The sequence below is a fragment of the Telmatherina bonti genome (genome assembly GCF_933228915.1).
Source record: "Telmatherina bonti genome assembly, chromosome: 9".
Lineage (NCBI taxonomy): Eukaryota > Metazoa > Chordata > Actinopteri > Atheriniformes > Telmatherinidae > Telmatherina > Telmatherina bonti.
Genome location: NC_136627.1, coordinates 672,508 through 690,909, shown reverse-complemented (window position 1 = coordinate 690,909; position 18,402 = coordinate 672,508).

Below are 18,402 nucleotides of genomic sequence, written 5' to 3'. Positions count from 1 at the left end.
CACCTTCATGCCGCTTATCCGGGGTCGGGTCACGGGACTGAAACAGCACCAGTATGAGCTGAAACAGCACCAGTACAAGCTGAAAGTGCACCAGTATGAGCTGGTACAGCACCAGTATGAGCTGAAACAGCACCAGTACAAGCTGAAAGTGCACCAGTATGAGCTGGTACAGCACCAGTATGAGCTGAAACAGCACCAGTACAAGCTGAAAATGCACCAGTATGAGCTGGTACAGCACCAGTATGAGCTGAAACAGCACCAGTACAAGCTGAAAATGCACCAGTACAAGCTGAAAATGCACCAGTATGAGCTGGTACAGCACCAGTATGAGCTGAAACAGCACCAGTACAAGCTGAAAATGCACCAGTATGAGCTGGTACAGCACCAGTATGAGCTGAAACAGCACCAGTACAAGCTGAAAATGCACCAGTATGAGCTGGTACAGCACCAGTATGAGCTGAAACAGCACCAGTACAAGCTGAAAATGCACCAGTACAAGCTGAAAATGCACCAGTATGAGCTGGTACAGCACCAGTATGAGCTGAAACAGCACCAGTACAAGCTGAAAATGCACCAGTATGAGCTGGTACAGCACCAGTATGAGCTGAAACAGCACCAGTACAAGCTGAAAATGCACTAGTACAAGCTGAAAATGCACCAGTATGAGCTGGTACAGCACCAGTATGAGCTGAAACAGCACCAGTACAAGCTGAAAATGCACCAGTATGAGCTGGTACAGCACCAGTACAAGCTGAAAATGCAGCAGTATGAGCTGGTACAGCACTAGTATGAGCTGGCATTGTGGGTTTGGCATCAGAAAAGATGGACTGCCTCATAAATGGACTACCGGTTTAAGTTGGGAGACGTGGAAGGAGGGATGGACCCGCATGGAACTGGGGAGCTTAAGTTGAACCACAGTAGGGTTGATGATCCGTTGGATTTCAAAGGGGCCCAAGTAACGAGGAGTCAGCTTCCTGGCATCGGTCCTCAAAGGAATGTTCCTGGATGAAAGCCAAAACCTTCTGACCTGGGGAATAACTGGGCGCAGGAGTCCGATGACGATCCGCTTGGCGCCGGTTCCGTTCTCCTGTACGGAGAAGCGCAGCCCGAGCGTTCCGCCAAACCCGTCGACAACGGCGGATGTGAAGCTGGACAGATGGTACAGAAACCTCACCCTCCTGGGCGGGGAATAGTGGTGGCTGGTACCCTAGAGAGCCCTCAAAAGGGGACAATCCAGAGGCTGAGGAGGTGAGAGAATTGTGTGCATACTCAACCCAGTCCAGATGTTCACTCCAAGATGATATGTTTGCCTCAGCCACACACCGGAGAGCAGTCTCCAAGTCCTGATTTGTCCTTTCAGCCTGACCATTGGTCTGGGGGTGAAATCCTGACGACAGACTCAGTGTGGCTCCAATAGACTGACAAAAGGCTCGCCATACCTGTGATGTGAACTGGGGCCCTCTGTCAGATACGATGTCTGCGGGCAGTCCGTGGAGCCGAAAAACGTGATGAACCAGTAGGTCAGCCGTCTCCTTAGCTGAGGGGAGTTTGGGGAGTGCAACAAAATGCACGGCTTTGGAAAAGCGGTCAACAATGGTTAAGATGGTCTCATTACCTCTGGAGACGGGAAGGCCGGTGACGAAGTCCAGGGCAATGTGGGACCATGGCCGGCTAGGAACAGGTAAGGGGCGTAGAAGACCGGCTGGTGGTCTGTGTGTGGCCTTACTCCGGGCACAGGTGGTGCAGGCTGCTACATACTCCCGAGCATCCTTCTCCATTGTGGGCCACCAAAACCTACGCCTTATGAGAGATAGTGTGCGTGTGGATCCAGGGTGGCAAGCCAGACGAGACGAGTGACCCCACTGGAGGACCAAGGAACGGACAGCATCTGGAACAAATAGACGGTTAGGAGGTCCTGTACCTGGGTCAGGTTGATGTTGCTGGGCTGCGAGGACCTTATCCTCAACCTCCCAGGTAACTGCTGTAACAATGCAGGTAGCAGGCAGGATTGTGTCCATGGAGGTTGTGGATTCTGAAGTGGACTGGCGAGAAAGAGAGTCTGGCTTCTGGTTCTTGGAACCAGGTCTGTATGATAAAGTGAAGTTGAAGCGGTTAAAGAAAAGGGACCAACGGGCTTGACGGGGATTTAGCTGTTTGGCTGACTGCAGATATTCCAAGTTCTTATGATCCGTCCAAATGAGGAATGGCACCCTAGAGCCCTCCAACCACTGTTGGAGCGCCAATTTAATGGCTAGGAGCTCACAATCGTGGTAATTTTGTTCAGCTGGGGTGAGGCGTCGAGAGAAATAAGCACAGGGATGGAGTTTCTGAGTCCTAGATGATCGCTGAGACAGCACGGCTCCAACTCCCTTGTCCGAGGCATCGACCTCAACCACAAATTGACGACTGAGATCAGGGTGGAGGAGAACAGGTGCTGTGGTGAATAGTTCCTTCAGTTTAAGGAAGGCCTGATCTGCAGGTTTAGACCAGGTAAAGGGGATTGATGGAGAGGTAAGGCGAGTGAGAGGAGCTGCGATCTGACTATAGTTACGTATGAAGCAGCGGTAGAAATGAGCAAATCCCAGGAAGCGTTGCAGGTCTTTCACAGAGGTGGGAGTGGGCCAATCTACAACCGCCCTGACCTTCTCCGGGTCTGCTCGGACCTGCCCGGTTTCAAAGATGTAACCAAGGAACGATACAGTATTCGTATGGAACTCACACTTCTCAGCCTTGACAAACAAGCGGTTCTCCAAAAGTCTCTGTAGGACTAGTCGGACATGTTGAATGTGCTCAGACTGGGTCTGGGAGAAAATGAGGATGTCGTCTAGATAGACAAAGACGAAGCGGTAGAGGAAATCTCGCAATACGTCATTTACCAGGGCCTGAAACACAGCAGGAGCATTACATAGGCCGAATGGCATAACTTGGTACTCAAAATGGCCCATGGGAGTCCGAAAAGCGGTTTTCCACTCATCTCCTTCCCTTATCCTGACCAAGTGGTATGTGTTGCGAAGGTCGAGCTTAGTGTAGATTGTGGAGCCATGAAGGAAATTGAAAACTGACTCCAGTAAGGGTAAAGGGTACTTGTTCTTCACTGTGATTGCATTTAAGCCCCGGTAATCAATGCAGGGCCTAAGGGAGCCATCCTTCTTGGAGACAAAGAAGAAACAAACTCCTAAGGGTGAAGATGAGGTCCTGATTAATCCAGCTGCTAGGGAATCTGAGATGTACCCCTCCAAGGCCTCCATCTCAGGTCGGGATATATTGTATAGTCGGCTGGTAGGTCGCGGGGCACCTGGGAGCAAATCAATGGCGCAATCATAAGGTCGATGAGGTGGCAGCGCTAAGGCCTTATCTTTGCTGAAAATCTCCGTTAGGTCGTGATATACCGTAGGTACTGCAGATAGGTCTGGGGTAACGGGTGGCTGACCAGAAACGGATGAGGTCGAGGGAACAGCCGACTGAAGACAGGTGGCATGACAAAAGGCGCTCCAATTAATTATTCTCCCAGTACGCCAATCTAGGTGCGGGTTATGTAATGACAGCCAGGGGTGACCCAAGACCAGAGGAGACTTGGGTGAGTCAACTATGAAGAAAGGGATGTATTCTTGGTGGTTGCCAGAGACTATCAATCTAACGGGGATGGACTGTAGGGTTATGGAATAAAGATGGCTACCATCCAGAGCCTGTGCTGACACGGGGGAAGAGAGAGCCTCCAAACTTATCCCAAGAGTGGTGGCCAAGGTCTTGTCCAAAAAATTGGCCTCAGCTCCGGAATCAATTAAGGCCTCAACAGAATGGGGGGTCTTGTCTACGAACAGGGTTGCTGGGATAAGTGTCTTGGTGTGTGGGATCTCACTGGAAGATGTGGTCATCAGTACTCTACAGTACATGGTCTTTTGCCCGGTTGGGACAGAGAGAAATCCTGTGTCCAGATCTCCCACAGTAATAGCAATCACCAGAGTCCCTTCTCCTCTGCCGCTCCTCTGGGGAGAGGTGAGCCCTGCCCAGTTGTATGGGTTCCTCCGTTGATATGATTGTGGGAGGCAGAGGGGAAGTAGTCGCTCCAGAGGGAACCCCAGTCTCGGCTGGATCGCCATTCTCTGTCCCTTTCCCGTAGCCGGTTGTCTAGTCGTATGGCGAGAGAAATCAGCTCATCCAGAGAGCCAGGTGTGTCTCGGGTGGCCAGCTCATCTTTAATCCGACTGCTTAGCCCGTTAGCAAAGATGTCCCGGAGTGCCTCGTTGTTCCAGCCTGAATCAGCAGCTGCTGTCCTGAAATCAATCGCAAAGTCAGCTACACACCGATCTCCCTGACGGAGATTAAGAAGACGCTTGACTGATTCTCCACCCTTTATTGGGTGATCAAAGACCTTCTTCATCTCCTCGACAAATGAGGAGTAGGATGAGTGTCTGAAACCCTGCTGTTCATATGCTGCTTCCGCCCATGCCAGTGCCTTTCCTTCCAAAAGTCCAATAACATATGAAACCTTGGATCTATCATTAGCATAGGTGAGTGGTTTCTGGTCAAATACAATGGAGCATTGGAGGAGGAATCCTCTACATTTTCCCAAATCCCCAGTGTAAGGCTTAGGATCCGGGATGTGTGTCTCTCTTACTGTGACTGCTGGACTGTGCTGAAGTGTGGGTGCGTCGCGAACCGGCTGCTGGGGAGGTGCAGGAGGGGTCAATCCAGCGATATGTGTGGTAAGTTGAGCCAGCTGAGTATGGTGTGGTAATTTTGATCCAGAGTCAACATCATTTGCTCATGTCGAGCGAGACGAGCATTCTGACCTGAGAGGGCTTGTTGAAGTGGGTCCGAGGCGATTTCCGGGTTTGAGTCCTCTGAATCCATTTGTGGCCAGCTTGTTCTGTTATGCTGACGTTAAGTGCGTGGCATTCACATGCAGACTCGGCTCAGAGTTCCAGACAACACTTTATTTTATTCCTTTCTGTAGTCGGGTTCTTTCCAAGGTGGATGCGGGAGACAGGTTAGCCGGAAGGCAGACAAGCGGGGAGGCAAACCTGGCTGGCTGGGAAGCGAGCAGGCAGGCGGGCAGGCAGCCAGGCAAGCAGGCAGGCAGGCAGGCGGCAGGGCAGCACTCGGGCGTGCAGGCAGGATCTCTGACGGGGATAAACACACAAGTTATCAATCTGTGATTCATACTGGAAAGAATCTTGGAGGCTGAGAGTTGTACCGCAGGGCATTCAACAATCTGGCGATGAACAGCAGGCTGAGCAGGTCTTAAATAGTGCTGTTGCTGATTGCCCAGATGAAGATCAGGTGCTGATCCAGGTGCCAGGATGCCAGACACGCCAGTGTGCAGAGCTCATCATCACGGTGGGACCAAGAGGACGCATGGAAAGTTGTTGCTTATACTATTGGCTCATACATTTACACTTGAAGCCCGGCTGTGTTTGAACACCAGGATACGTCTGTGCAGGTGACTCAAGAGGATCGGCGCAGGTGGTAACACCCCTGACCACACCAGCGTCTCACACAGCAGATCTGCAGGAAGGAACACAGCTAGGAACTGCCGAGGGGAGCGCATCGGATCCCTGTGTGATAGCAGTCATCCCGCCTGACAGGCCACGGCCCAATGACTGAGCCGGGAACAACGACAGCAAGCAGCAGTTTCAACTTGACATGGCAGCAGTCGGAGTGGATCGCAGGGCGGATGAAATAAACCATTGCTGGGGCGAAGGCTATCCAAGTTTACATCATGTTTGTTGTGATACACCTGATGATAAAGACAAGTTTCAAGAAGTCATAAAGAAATTTGACGAGCACTGTCTTGTAAAGACAAATGAAACTTATGAGAGAGCTGTATCTCGTTCACATCTCCAACAGCCGGTCATTCGATACTTTTTTCGCCATCAAGCCAACGAGTTGGCAAAACGTGTGCATGTTGTTTTGCCTGCTCGTGTGCTTGACATGTTTCTTGGTCACGTGGCACCTCTTGAAAGATAAGTGCTTACCTTTTAAGAAGTGGCATGTAACAAGGTGAGCCTTTAAACGCAGTGACCATGAAAGGGAAAGCTCGATTTAAGTTCAAAGAAAAAAAACAGGAACAGAAAAAAGTACATTCAGCTGCAAGAAGTGTGGAGAAACTCACAAGTCGAGACAACACCCTCCATACGGAAAAACGTGCAAGAAGCAACTCCACTACGTGAAAATGTTTCATGCCAGAAAAGAGATCTATACGGTGCAGGAACACTCAGGCAACAGTGATGATTTCAGTGAAACATTCTTCATCAAAATAGTGTCCTGTGAAGAAAACCAAGTGCAGTCTCAAACACAAGTGACAGGGGGCATGCAATATGTGCAGTAAAAGATGATAAATGGACTGCACCTCTGTTGGTTCACGCGACACTGCTAACCTTTAAAACTGACACAGGAGCCAAAGCCAACCTGATTAATGAAAATAATCTGAAAACACTGGCTGAGGAACCAAGAAGAGTTGCAAACAGGGAAACGTTGCTAAAATTGACCACCCCATACAAGTATTGGCTGCTTGTTGGCTCAAAGCGACTGCAAAAGGAAAACAATGCAGCCTATTGTTCACAATAGTGACAAATGAACAGAATCAATACTGTGTGGTAAAGCTTCTGAATTGTGATGGGATTTATGGCTCTTTGAAGAGAGCCGGATCTTTGGGATCCGTTCATTTCAAGGAGCCATTCAAAAAACAGAATCATTTGGCTCAATGTTCTATTCATTCACTTCTAAGAAGCCCACCTGGGTTTAATTAATTTTATCTTGGAAATAATCGCAGGTAAGAATGACGGATTGAGATATAGATCAGAATATTTTCAAACTCAGATTTCCCACCAATATTTAAAGCTGGGGTAGGTAATGTTGCTCAGAGACATGTTCCTCTGGGTGAAGTGGTTCCTCGTCCTGATAGTAGTCTATACATTCTGTAATCATGAACAATTAGAAATATAGTTAGACCCCTCAGTTTACTGTAAATCTGTAAAAACTCTGACCAATCCAAATGTTCCGACCCAAATGGAGTTGTTCATTTCTTATATTTTGTAGCTTCTTCTCCCGGCTCCCCTCCTCCCCCTCCAGCAGCGCATACCTGATAGCCACACCCTGCATATAAACAACGTGTTAGGATGAAAATACAAAGTAGTGAAGAAGAAACTTGGAAGGCAAACATGGCTGAGAAAATGCAGGAAGGATTTCCCGACCCGGCTCGGTTTATTTGCCTCCTCCCGCTAAACAGCCGAGAAAGAGAAAATCGTTGGTGGAAAAAGCTGCGAATAAATAAACCTCGGATCGCGCAAGGAGCAGAACCAGAGGGGGAGGAGCCAACGCAGGGGGAGGAGTCAAGACAGGGGGAGGAGCCAAAACAGGGTGCCACTTTCACATCTTGCTAGCTCCCCAACATTACGTACCCCAGCTTTAAGTTTGCATTCTTCTGAACTATTTATTATAGCTTCATTTGACACGTGTGGACAAGATTTTAACGTCTGTCATGGATTTATTGTAAATACTCCACTGCCATATCCCTCAAAATTTCCACACAAAGTTTTTAACAACACAAAAAAACTCAAAACAATATTTTAACCCTTACTGTTTTAAGCAATTTATTACTGTTTTTTGTCCTCCATAGATGCCTTGTAGATGCCTCACACAGGTTCTGGCAGCTGAAACTGGACCCAGAAACCAGCAGGTACTCCCCCTTTAACTCTCCTTTTGGGTGCTACAGTTTTCTGAGGCTTCCATTTGGCATCAAGTCAGTGCCTTCATAGAGCCATGGAGTCAATCATAGAAGGTTTGGAAGGAACACGAGTGTACATCAATGACTTGGTTGTATAGGGAAACACAAAACAACAACATGATGAGAGACTTGAAAAACTGTTGAGAAGGATTGAAAAGAATGGACTTAAACTAAAAAGAGAGAAATGTCTTTTTGGCGTCTGACCACAAACCACTAATCTCAATCCGAAAAAAGAATCTCAATGACATGTCGCCCAGAATCCATCGCATGATGATGACATTACAGCGCTATGTCTTTTACCTCATATATACACCAGGTAAATACATAGTGCTTGCTGATACCCTATCCAGAGCAACATCACCCAGCAGAGGCTGAAGCACATACCGACATGGTCACTGCTTCACAGCCTGCATCAGAGACCATGCTGCAACAAATTGCCAAGGAGACAGCAATGAATACAGGGCCGAGCCAAGTCTGTAAATGTGTAAACACTGGCTCGCCAAAAGGAATGTGCCCACAGTTTTTCCCTAAGTGGGCAGAGCTGTCTATAGCAACTGGCCTCCTGCTGAGGGAAAAACAGGATTGCAATTCCACAAATCATGCTCAAGGACACTTTGGAGTGGAAAAATGTAAAAGAAGAGCATGAGAAGCCATCAACTGGACAGGCATAGACAAAGATATTGTGGAAATGATTGAGAAATTTAAGACATGCCTAAACACCACTACAAACAAGTCAGGGAGCCAATGTTAGTTGCTGACCTTCCCACAGCACTCTGGCAGAAGGTGGGCACAGACTTATTTAATCTGCATTGTAAAAACTATCTTCTTGTTGTTGATTATTACTCTAACTATCCCGAAGTTATACAACTCTCCAGCATCACGTCTCAGTCTGTTATTGTGCACATGAAGGGCTTCTTTGCCAGACATGGGATCCATAAAGTGTTGTGAGTGACAACGGCCCTCAATACGACTGCAGGGAGTTTAAGGAGCTTGCCAAGCAATATGAATTCACCCATGTTACTTCTAACCCCTTGTGCCCACAGGCTAATGGTCAAGCTGAAAAGGCAGTACAGATTGTTAAGAAGTGAGGAAGAAAGCCAAAGATGGTAAGACTTACCCTTGGAGTGTGGAGCATCCCCTGCACACTTATCCGTCGTAAACTCTGCACTACATTACCACTAATGCAACATGGATGCTGACTCCAACAGCTGGAGTGAAAACAAGAAGAGACCAAAATAAGGACAGAAGACAGCCTATGACAGAACCACAAAACATCTGGAACCTCTTTGTGAAAAAGACACTTTGAGGAGTGAGAGAACGGATTGCTGGGACCAGAAAGCAAAGGTGCTTGGTGAAGTTGGTTCAAGATCTTACATGGTGGAAACTGAGGATGGACATCAAATAAATGAATTAAAAAAAATTGCCAAAGATGCAACAGGATGGTAAAAGAAGAGAGCTGTCATGCTCAAAATAACAGATGCTGAAAGTGCAACAAGATGGGTCATTTTGAAACTGTATGTAAAGCCAGAATGCTAAAGAAAGTCAGGCCAAAGCGCTTAGTGAATTCAGAGGATGATTAATTTTTCATAGGTGGGCTTTTCCTTGGAACCGTAACCAAGTCAAAACATGCCATCGTAGAAGAATCTGATGCAGACACAGATTGGGATGTTGAGCTGATGGGGAATGGCAGTGCAGTACAGTTCAAAATCGATACTGGGACCTACTCTGATCTTATCCAGGCAAATTGTGTATAGTCCTGGAGGGAAAGTTCCATGTGTGGGGAAATTACTCGCCACTACCATGAATAAGGGAGGAAGATACAATTACTGAATTACAGTCTTTAAAGGACAATATGCAAGTAACTTGCTAGGGAAGTCAGTGGCAAAGAAAATGGGGCTGGTAGCAAGAATGAATGAAATTATCAGTAGCCCAGTAGGAGATGTATTCGGGGAAATAGAATTATTGCACTGTGAACCTGTCAAAGTAGAGCTGTCAGATGACAAAGCGCAACAAGGAGGAGCTCAATGTGTGTGTGGATTTAAAACAGCTAAAAAAGAGAGTAAAGCAGCATACTGCCCACACTAGACGACATGACGCCCAAGTTCTGGCAGATCCCTGTTGGACCCCAGCTGCCAGAAATTGACAAGATTCATAACTCACATGGGCAGATTTTGTTTTAGGCTTTGGCCGTTTGGGATTACATCAGCACCCAAGATATTCCAGCGGCTCATGAGTACACTGCTCAAGGATCAAGAAGGGACTGTTGTTGTGATGGACATCTTTATTTATGGGTCTAATGTGGAGGAACACAACCACTGCCTGGGTGTAGTGCTACAACATAATTGAAGTATCAGTATATCAGTGTGTCTGTCAGACTGGTTTAAATGTAATATCCCTGCAAACCCCAAACTGTGCCTATTGAGTCACTTAGGTGAAAATAACATAGGCTTTAATTTAGCAAAACCAATCCTCAGCAGCCTGTGCATTGCAAAGAAAACTATCCTTGTGAACTGGAAAAGCAAACAGAATCTGTGTGTCCAGCAGTTTAGAAATCTGTTATTAGATTACATCAGCATGGAAATGATGTCTGCCTCCTCAAAGGATCAGTCAGTTGAATTTCACTCTCTCTGGTCTCCTGTGATCAGCTCCATCACTTAGTGTAGGGGGGGGAGTGTGACCTCATCCCGCTCGGGGCTGGGGACTGGCTGGGTGGCTCAGGTGGCTGTGGGTCTGGGGTGGACCCCTGGGAGGGGGATTATATGTGGGGGATTTATGGGGAGTGTAGTGGAGCATGAGTTTGTGGGGGGGTAGGGTTGTGTGTAAGGGGGAGTGTGTTAGGGCATGTATATGTGGGGGTGGAGGTTTAGGGGAGTGTGATAGTACATGATTGTGTGGGGGGGTTGGGTGTGTGGATGAGGGAGTGGGTGGTGTGTGTGTGTGTGGGAAGGGGTAAGGGCTTGTGTGTGGGGAATCTGGTGTTAAATGCATGGGAGATAGGGGTGTGTATATAGAGTGTAGAGGTGCATGTGTATGGGGGGGTAGTGGTCCATGTATAGGGGCGAGTGGGGGGGTGCATGTGTATGTAGGTGTATAGGGGGGTGGAGGGTTGTGATGAGGAAGGGGGTAGGACTTAAGTAAGAGAAGTGGGGAGTTGTGGTGGTTTGTTCTAGGGTAGGTAGAATGGGAAGGGGTGGTTTGTGGTGGGCGGGGGGGGGGGGGGGGGGGGGGGGGGGGGGAGTGGGATGTAGGGTTTTGGTCTAAACTTTTGGTCCTGTATCTGTTAGAATGGGTGTGTATGGGTATAGATGTATGTGTGGGTCTGTAGGTGTGTGTGTGTGTAGATGTGTGGGTCTGTAGGTGTGTGTGTGTAGATGTGTGGGTCTGTAGGTGTGTAGATGTGTGTGTATACCAGGCTGATGATGAGGGGGTGTGAATGTGTTGGTGTGTAAAGGAGAAGGGAATGCAACGTGTCTCTGGGTGGGGGCGTCTCCTAGGGGTGTGGGGGCGGTGGGCCCTTGGTCTGTCTCTCCGTCTCCCGCCCCTCCTCTTCCTTGCCCCCCCCCCCCTACTTTTGCATGTGGTTCGCTGGTGCCTTCTGGGGCCGGTGGCGGCTCCTTTGTTGGGGTTGCTGAGGGCCCTGGTTGTTGGGGCAGCTGCCCTTGGCCTGTCCTGGCCTTCGGGGGCCCCGGGAATGGGGGACGTGCCTCGTGCCGCAGGTGGCTCATCTTCTTGAGGGAGGGGCGCTTCCCTCGGGACCTAAATCCCCGGACCCCCCTCCTTCCCTTCTTCCACCACACAGGCAGGGCGTTGGGAGGTGGACACGTTGATCTGGATGGTGAGAGAGGCCATCAAGGTGGTCTCCATCGCTGCACCCAGCATCAGTTCACCTCCCAGTTTTAATTACACTTAGTCAACATAACACAAAAAACACACACTGACAACACATGGACATATTTTGGGGGGCGGGCCATGCAGTGTGTGGTGGGCGGGGCTGCTTTGGTGGTCCCGCTCCCAACATGATGTGGTTACTTCTTCCCAATTTTAATTGAAAAACAACACACACTTCACAATCATTCATAAGCTGGGAGGGAGGGGGTGACGATGGGGTCCTGCCACGCCTGTATTTCCTGGGCTTTGCCGGGGGGGTTTGGGTGGGGGAGTGGTGCTGTTCAGGGGGCCTGGGTCTGGGCTGTTCTGTCAGGGGAGGGAGTGCTGCTGGCCCTGCGTGTGTGTGTGTGTGGGGGGGGGGGGGGGGGGGGGGGGGGGGGGGGGGGGGCGGGGGGTAGTTGTGGGGCCCTGATCAGGGCCCTCCTATCCCCTGCTCCCCCGGGGGTATCTCACAGGGGACACGTTGGGAAAGAAAGATGAGGGCGTGCATGGGCCAATGGATGAAGTGGTGAATGGAATGTAAGAGTAGAGGGGGGGGGGGGGGGTGTTATGAGGTGTGTATGTGTGTATAGGGGAGTATGTGAGTGGGGGCACGGGGGTAGGAGAGTGTGAGTTTGAGCGTGTGTAAGAGAATGGGTGGATAGGGTGTGTTTAAGGAGGAAGTGTGGATGCGTGTGGGTCCGTGTGTGTGTGTGTGTGTGTGTGTGTTTGCGTGTGTGTGTGTGTGTGTGTGTGTGTGTTTGCGTGTGTGTGTGTGGGTGGGCACGTGTGTGTTTGCGTGTGTGTGTGTGTGTGTGTTTGCGTGTGTGAGTGTGTGTGTGTGTGTGTGTGTGTGTGTGTGTGTGTGTGTGGTGGGCACGTGTGTGTTTGCGTGTGTGTGTGTGTGTGTGTTTGCGTGTGTGTGTGTGTGTGTATATTTACATCTGTAGGGTTTTTTTTTCTTTGTGTTTTTGGGGTTTTTTTTCCCTCTCCCTTTATCTCTTTCACTTTTCTTTTGAGGTGTTTTTTCTCCTTTCTCTTTCTGTCTTTCGTCTGTCCTCTCCGGTCCAGCAGTACAAACTCTACAATTCAAACAATAATACAAAATAAATATAGAAATAAATTAAAAATTCAGGAAGTCAAGGGGATCATTATATCTATAAAGCCTCCCTTGGCAGAGAAAATTTGCTCAGCAGAACATCCAGACCATCATTCTGCTGCCTAAATGCTGGACAAGACAAAAAAAAAAAAAAAAAAAGAAAGATGTTTCTGTTGTTATTTTCAGAACATATACAAATTCACGTCATTTTCATTAAAGATGTAGATGTTCCCCAAAATAGCTAATAAATATTTGTTTTTAAAAAGCTGACTTCAGGTAGTTAGACTATGAAGCTGGAAGAAAAACAAATAATAGATTTATTAACACTGTGAAAATATTTGACCTTAACTGGCCTCTATAAATAAATACTTAAAATAAACTAAAACTAAAAAATGCACCACAAATGTTGAAGGTGAAGTTTCTTGGTGGAAGATTTGATGTCCAATATTTGATATGTATACTTCTGAGAGATCATTTATGGTCAGACTTTGCCCAAAAGCCTCTTGCATAAAATCTAATACTTGTCTTCTGCCCCCTGGTGGCTACATTTTCCACCACACTTCTGCACTACCACAGTAATAAACATCACAATTATGCTAATTAAATGATTAACTTATTTCTTCATTTGTTGATAAGGTTTTGTTAACAGCTGAATAAAAACGCAACTGGTCCAGGTGTTAGAGTAAAGAATGAAGAGTCTGCACGCAAATTTAGACAAATTCAGCATCAAAACCAAATTTTTTCTAACATTTAGTGGAATATTTCGAAAAAAATGCTAAAGTCAATTTATTAAGGAGGATTTTTCTTATTCTTTACAAATAATTGTGACCAGGACTCCAGTAGGAAGAACATGTCTTGAAAGGGAAGCATTCAACTCATGTTTCATGGCAGAATGTTACTAAAAGATACCTAAAGTTTTCAGAAGCTAAGAATCTTTCCTGTCACCACAGAAGTGGAGTCAAGACAGGATTTCCGACACTTTTTTACCTGCTCCTCCTCACTGTGCTGAAGAAAAAGGGGATTATTTGTAATCAATAGAAGGAAGTGAACCTAAAAAGGTAAAAACATAATCATATCTGTTAATATTCTCAGTGCTTTCCATCCTTGTAAAAAAGCGACATGATAATCTCATTCACATATTCATTTTCCCTTCATGTGTGCTAATTGAAAGTTACCAGTCACTGAGAGGAAGGTCATCCCCAGGCCGTGCTCCAGGTGTTTCTTTATGTGATAGAGTCTTGGTCTGGACCAGCGGTCCCCTTTGGAGGCTTTGGAAAGCAGCTGCAGGTCCACATCCATGGACACTGTCTGGAAATCAAACAATCATACGATTCAGCTCATGGAAGAATGACAGGCATTAAATGTCCAGTAGGTAATGTAGCTGAGAGACATGTTCCTCTGGGTGAAGTGGTTCCTCGTCCTGATAGTAGTGTATACATTCTGCAATCATGAACAATAAGAAATATAGTTAGACCCCTCAGTTTACTGTAAATCTGTAAAAATTCTGACCAATCCAAACGTTCCGACCCAAGTGGAGTTTTTCTTTTCTTAGATTTCATAAGCTTCTTCATGGCTGAGAAAATGCAGGAAGGATTTCCCGACCCGGCTCGGTTTATTTGTCTCTTCTCACTAAACAGCCGAGAAAGAGAAAATCGTTGGTGGAAAAAAGTGCGAACTAGAAAAGCACTCGGAGAGCGCAAACCTCAACCACGGCCTTTAAAAAGTTCCTGAATACAAGGGTGATCCGGATCAGCACCAAAATTAAACCAGTTCTTCCTTTTCACATTTCCAACAACTCCTGAAAATTTAATTAAAATCCATCCATAACCTTTTCAGTTATCTTGAACACAAACAGATAAATGCTGGTAAAAACATAACCTCCTTGGCAGAAGTAAGAAAAAAGCCTTGGATAACGCAAAGACCAAAACCAGAGGGGGAGGAGCCAAAACAGGGCACTACTTTCAGATCTTGCTAGCTGCCCAACATTACCTACCCCAGCTTTAAAGTACATTTACCCACCTTCGATGCTCAGTACAATGGGCTCAACACACTGGGAGAAACAACCTGCCCTTCAGCCAGCAGCTTTCCAGAGCTTTGTTTCTTGAATCTGTTTACCTGATCTGACCCTGTTTTTTGCCTCTGGTCCGTCTGGAAATGTACATTTTGTGATGACTGAGCCCTACCTGTCGCACATTACACTCTCCTAGAAGTTTGATTTGGTTATGATATTGGAGGGAATTTTGGCATATTCAAAACTGTAGCCGACGTGACGGATAATGAATTAGAGTCTAGAAATCTTGCCATCAAGTTGAGAAAAAAAGAAATTATTATTTCATCCATTATTAATATGTGTAAGCTCATACTTACAGTATGTAGAGCGCTAGCAGTAATATTTTAGCTCTGGCATAAAAATGAACACATATGACAAATATAGTTGTTTTATTGAACTTTGCATATTGCATTTAAAAGAAGACAGCACCATTAGTAAAATGTAAACAAATTAACCGTCCAAAGCTATATTTTCATAAAATTTCTATGAAAATAACAGTTAACAGTAAATCACTATTGTCAAGTTGATCACTTGTGTCCAAAACTCCAATTTGTTGACAACAAGCAGAATGCTTCGTAAGAGCTCATCTTCATCTTCAGCAGTAAGTCGGATTTGGCTCAGATATCTTCCACCCTGCTGATGATGGAAGTTGGTCTGGTCAGGCCTTCAGGTTCATGTTCAGGTGGCTCGGGTGACTTTTTTGTACCCGTAGGCAGATTTTTTATACAGCAATTTCAAGTTTAGTATCACAGAAGACAGTAAATAAAATGGACACATAAACAGACATTCTGACATTCACAATGGCTCGCAAAGTCAAAAATCAATAAATAGTTGTATTAATAGATAAAAATGATTTAAAATCCTAAAATTTATTAAGGACTGCTGCAGATGGAACAAAACTGTTCCTATAACGCAGAGGTAGGCAACTCCGGTCCTTGAGTGCCACAGTCCTGCAAATGTTAGGAGTGTCCCTGCTGCAACACACCTGATTCAAATCAATGGCTAATTAGCAGTTTGATGGCAAGCTCTGCACCAGTCTGCTAATTAGGTCTGATGCGTGCCAGGTGTGTTGCAGCAGAGAAACTCCTAACATTTGCAGGAGTGTGGCACTCGAGGACCGGAGTTGCCTACCTCTGCTATAACGTTTTGTCCTGCAGCTCGGCACCTGGAACCTGCATCCTGATGGGAGAAGGTGAAACTCCACAAATAAAGGGTGGGAGTCACAGCTCACAATATTAGAGGCTGTAAACTGTACCTGCCTGGTGTTCAGGGCTTCAAGACTTGGCTGAGACTCACTAATCAGCCTACTGGACCATTTAATAATCTCACTGACTTTATTTCTGTCCTTCAGAGGCAAATTACCAAACCAGGCTACCAAAGATAATGATAATAAATTCAATAAAAGATCTGTAGATGGGGGACAGGTGAACATGGCGTGCTAGAAGACGTGTTTTCGCTGAGCTGCCGCTCCAACTACCGTTTATTGAGTTGTAATAAGTGCTACTACCTGTGCAATCTACATGCGAACACATTACATGTTTTTTTACATCTTTATCTGAGATCTACTCTGCTTGGGAACGGACAACGATGTCTAAACAGACGAAACTTCAACCGAAAAAAGTGGCGGCTGCAAATGCCAACGTTAGCCGAACAGATGCACAGCTAACTGATGACTTGCCTCCTCCAACTCAAGTCTCAGAAAATACTGAGGCACTAATTCTGAAAGTTTCGGAGCGTTTCAGCGCTGTAATGGAGGAAAAGCTAAGTTTTCGGAGACATTGGATAAAGTTTCCACTACGTTGGAGGACCACTCGGCGCACATTACAGCCGCAGAAGCACAGAGTGTCTGGCGTGAAAGATGAAGTGTCGGTGATGGCGGAAAGGTTGAATGAAGCCGAAAAGAAAATCAGTCTGTTGACCAGTTATGTGGACGACTTGAAGAACAGAAGCAGACGGGACAACGTTCGGATTACCAACCTGAAAGAAGGCGCAGACGGAACGAATCCCATCCAGTTTTTAGAGACGTGCCTATTTGTCCCACTCATGTTATAATTGGGGGTGATTTTAATTGTGGTCTAGAACCTTGTATGGATTAAAAGCCATCTAAAGCTCAACCAACCTCTAGAATAATGAAAGCTACAAATGGTCAGTGCAATGACCTTGGTCTTTTTGATGTTTGGAAGATTTGCAATCCTCTCTCCAAGGATTTTACTTTTTATTCCCTTCCTCATCACTCCTTTTCTAGAATACACATTTTGTTTGTTTCTAGATCAATCCTTGACAGAACTCAGTCATGTTCTATCAGTCCATGTGTCCTTTCAGATCACTCATCAGTCATTATGGAATTATTTCCACCATATTATGATCCTTTATGAAGACATTGGCGCTTAAATCCAGTTTAAATGAGTGACCTGGTATTCGTGAAATACTTAGAAGACCAATGGGATTTATTCAGGTCCAAAAATTATACACCTGACATTAGTGCCTCTGCTCTGTGGGAAACAGGCAAAGCATTTCTGAGAGGCTCCATTATCTCATTTGTTTCAGCAAAGAAGAAGAACTCTCTTAAAAAAACAATTAGAACTCGAACAGCAAATTGCTAGTTTGGAAAGGGACTTTAAACGGTTTTCCTCTCCCTTGGTGCTTAAACAATTAGATGCAGCCAGATCTGCTTTAGACCAATTGCTTACTCAAAAAGCAGAAACAGCAATATCATAAACAATCTATATCAAAATATAGATTGTTTGAATCTGGAAATAAACCCGGAAGGCTCCTTGCCCGACTCGCACAGGGAAAAGGCGGATCTTATGCAATATCCTCTTTAAAAGACAAAAAGGTGATTTACATTTTGAATCTATAATGATCTGTAAGGTAATGAAAGAGTCCTATCAGGTACTCTACTCTTCAAAATGTGGTGATACATCAGGTCCCAGTGAAACTTTTTTCAATAAGATTAATCTCCCAGGGTTATCTGAACAACAAAGCTCAAATTTGGATGAACCTATAACAACTCAAGAGATCCTGGAGGCCATACAGTCCTTAAAAGCTCGAAAGGCCCCAGGCCCTGATGAGTTTGGGCCCAATTTTCATAAAAAAATGGCCAAGAAAATTGTTGGTCCATTGCTAAATGTATATAAAGAATTATTAGTGAGCGGAACTCTACCTCCAACTTTGAATATGGCGCATATCTCTCTAATCTTAAAAAAGGATAAACCTTCAGAATTGTGCACATCTTATAGACCGATAAGTTTACTTGGTGTAGATTGTAAAATTTTAGCCAAAATTTTGGCGAGGAGATTGGAGGAGGTGTTGCTAATACTAGTAAAACCTGACTAGTAAAAACTGGTTTTGTTAGAAACAGGTACTCCCACTCCAATGTGAGACGACTTTTAAATATTCTTCAGTTTTCACAAAACAAGAACTATAGGGCACTGGCAATTTCACTCAACGCTGAAAAAGCGTTCGACCGGGTGGAGTGGGCGTATCTTTTTAACGTTCTAAACAAATTTAATCTTGGCCCTGTGTTTGTGAGATGGGCAAAATGACTGTATAATGCTCCCATGGCAAGGATCTTAGTGAATGGTTCAATATCTGATTGTTTACCCTTGGGTAGAGGAGCCTGCCAGGGCTGCCCCCTCTCCCCTCTTTTATTTGCTT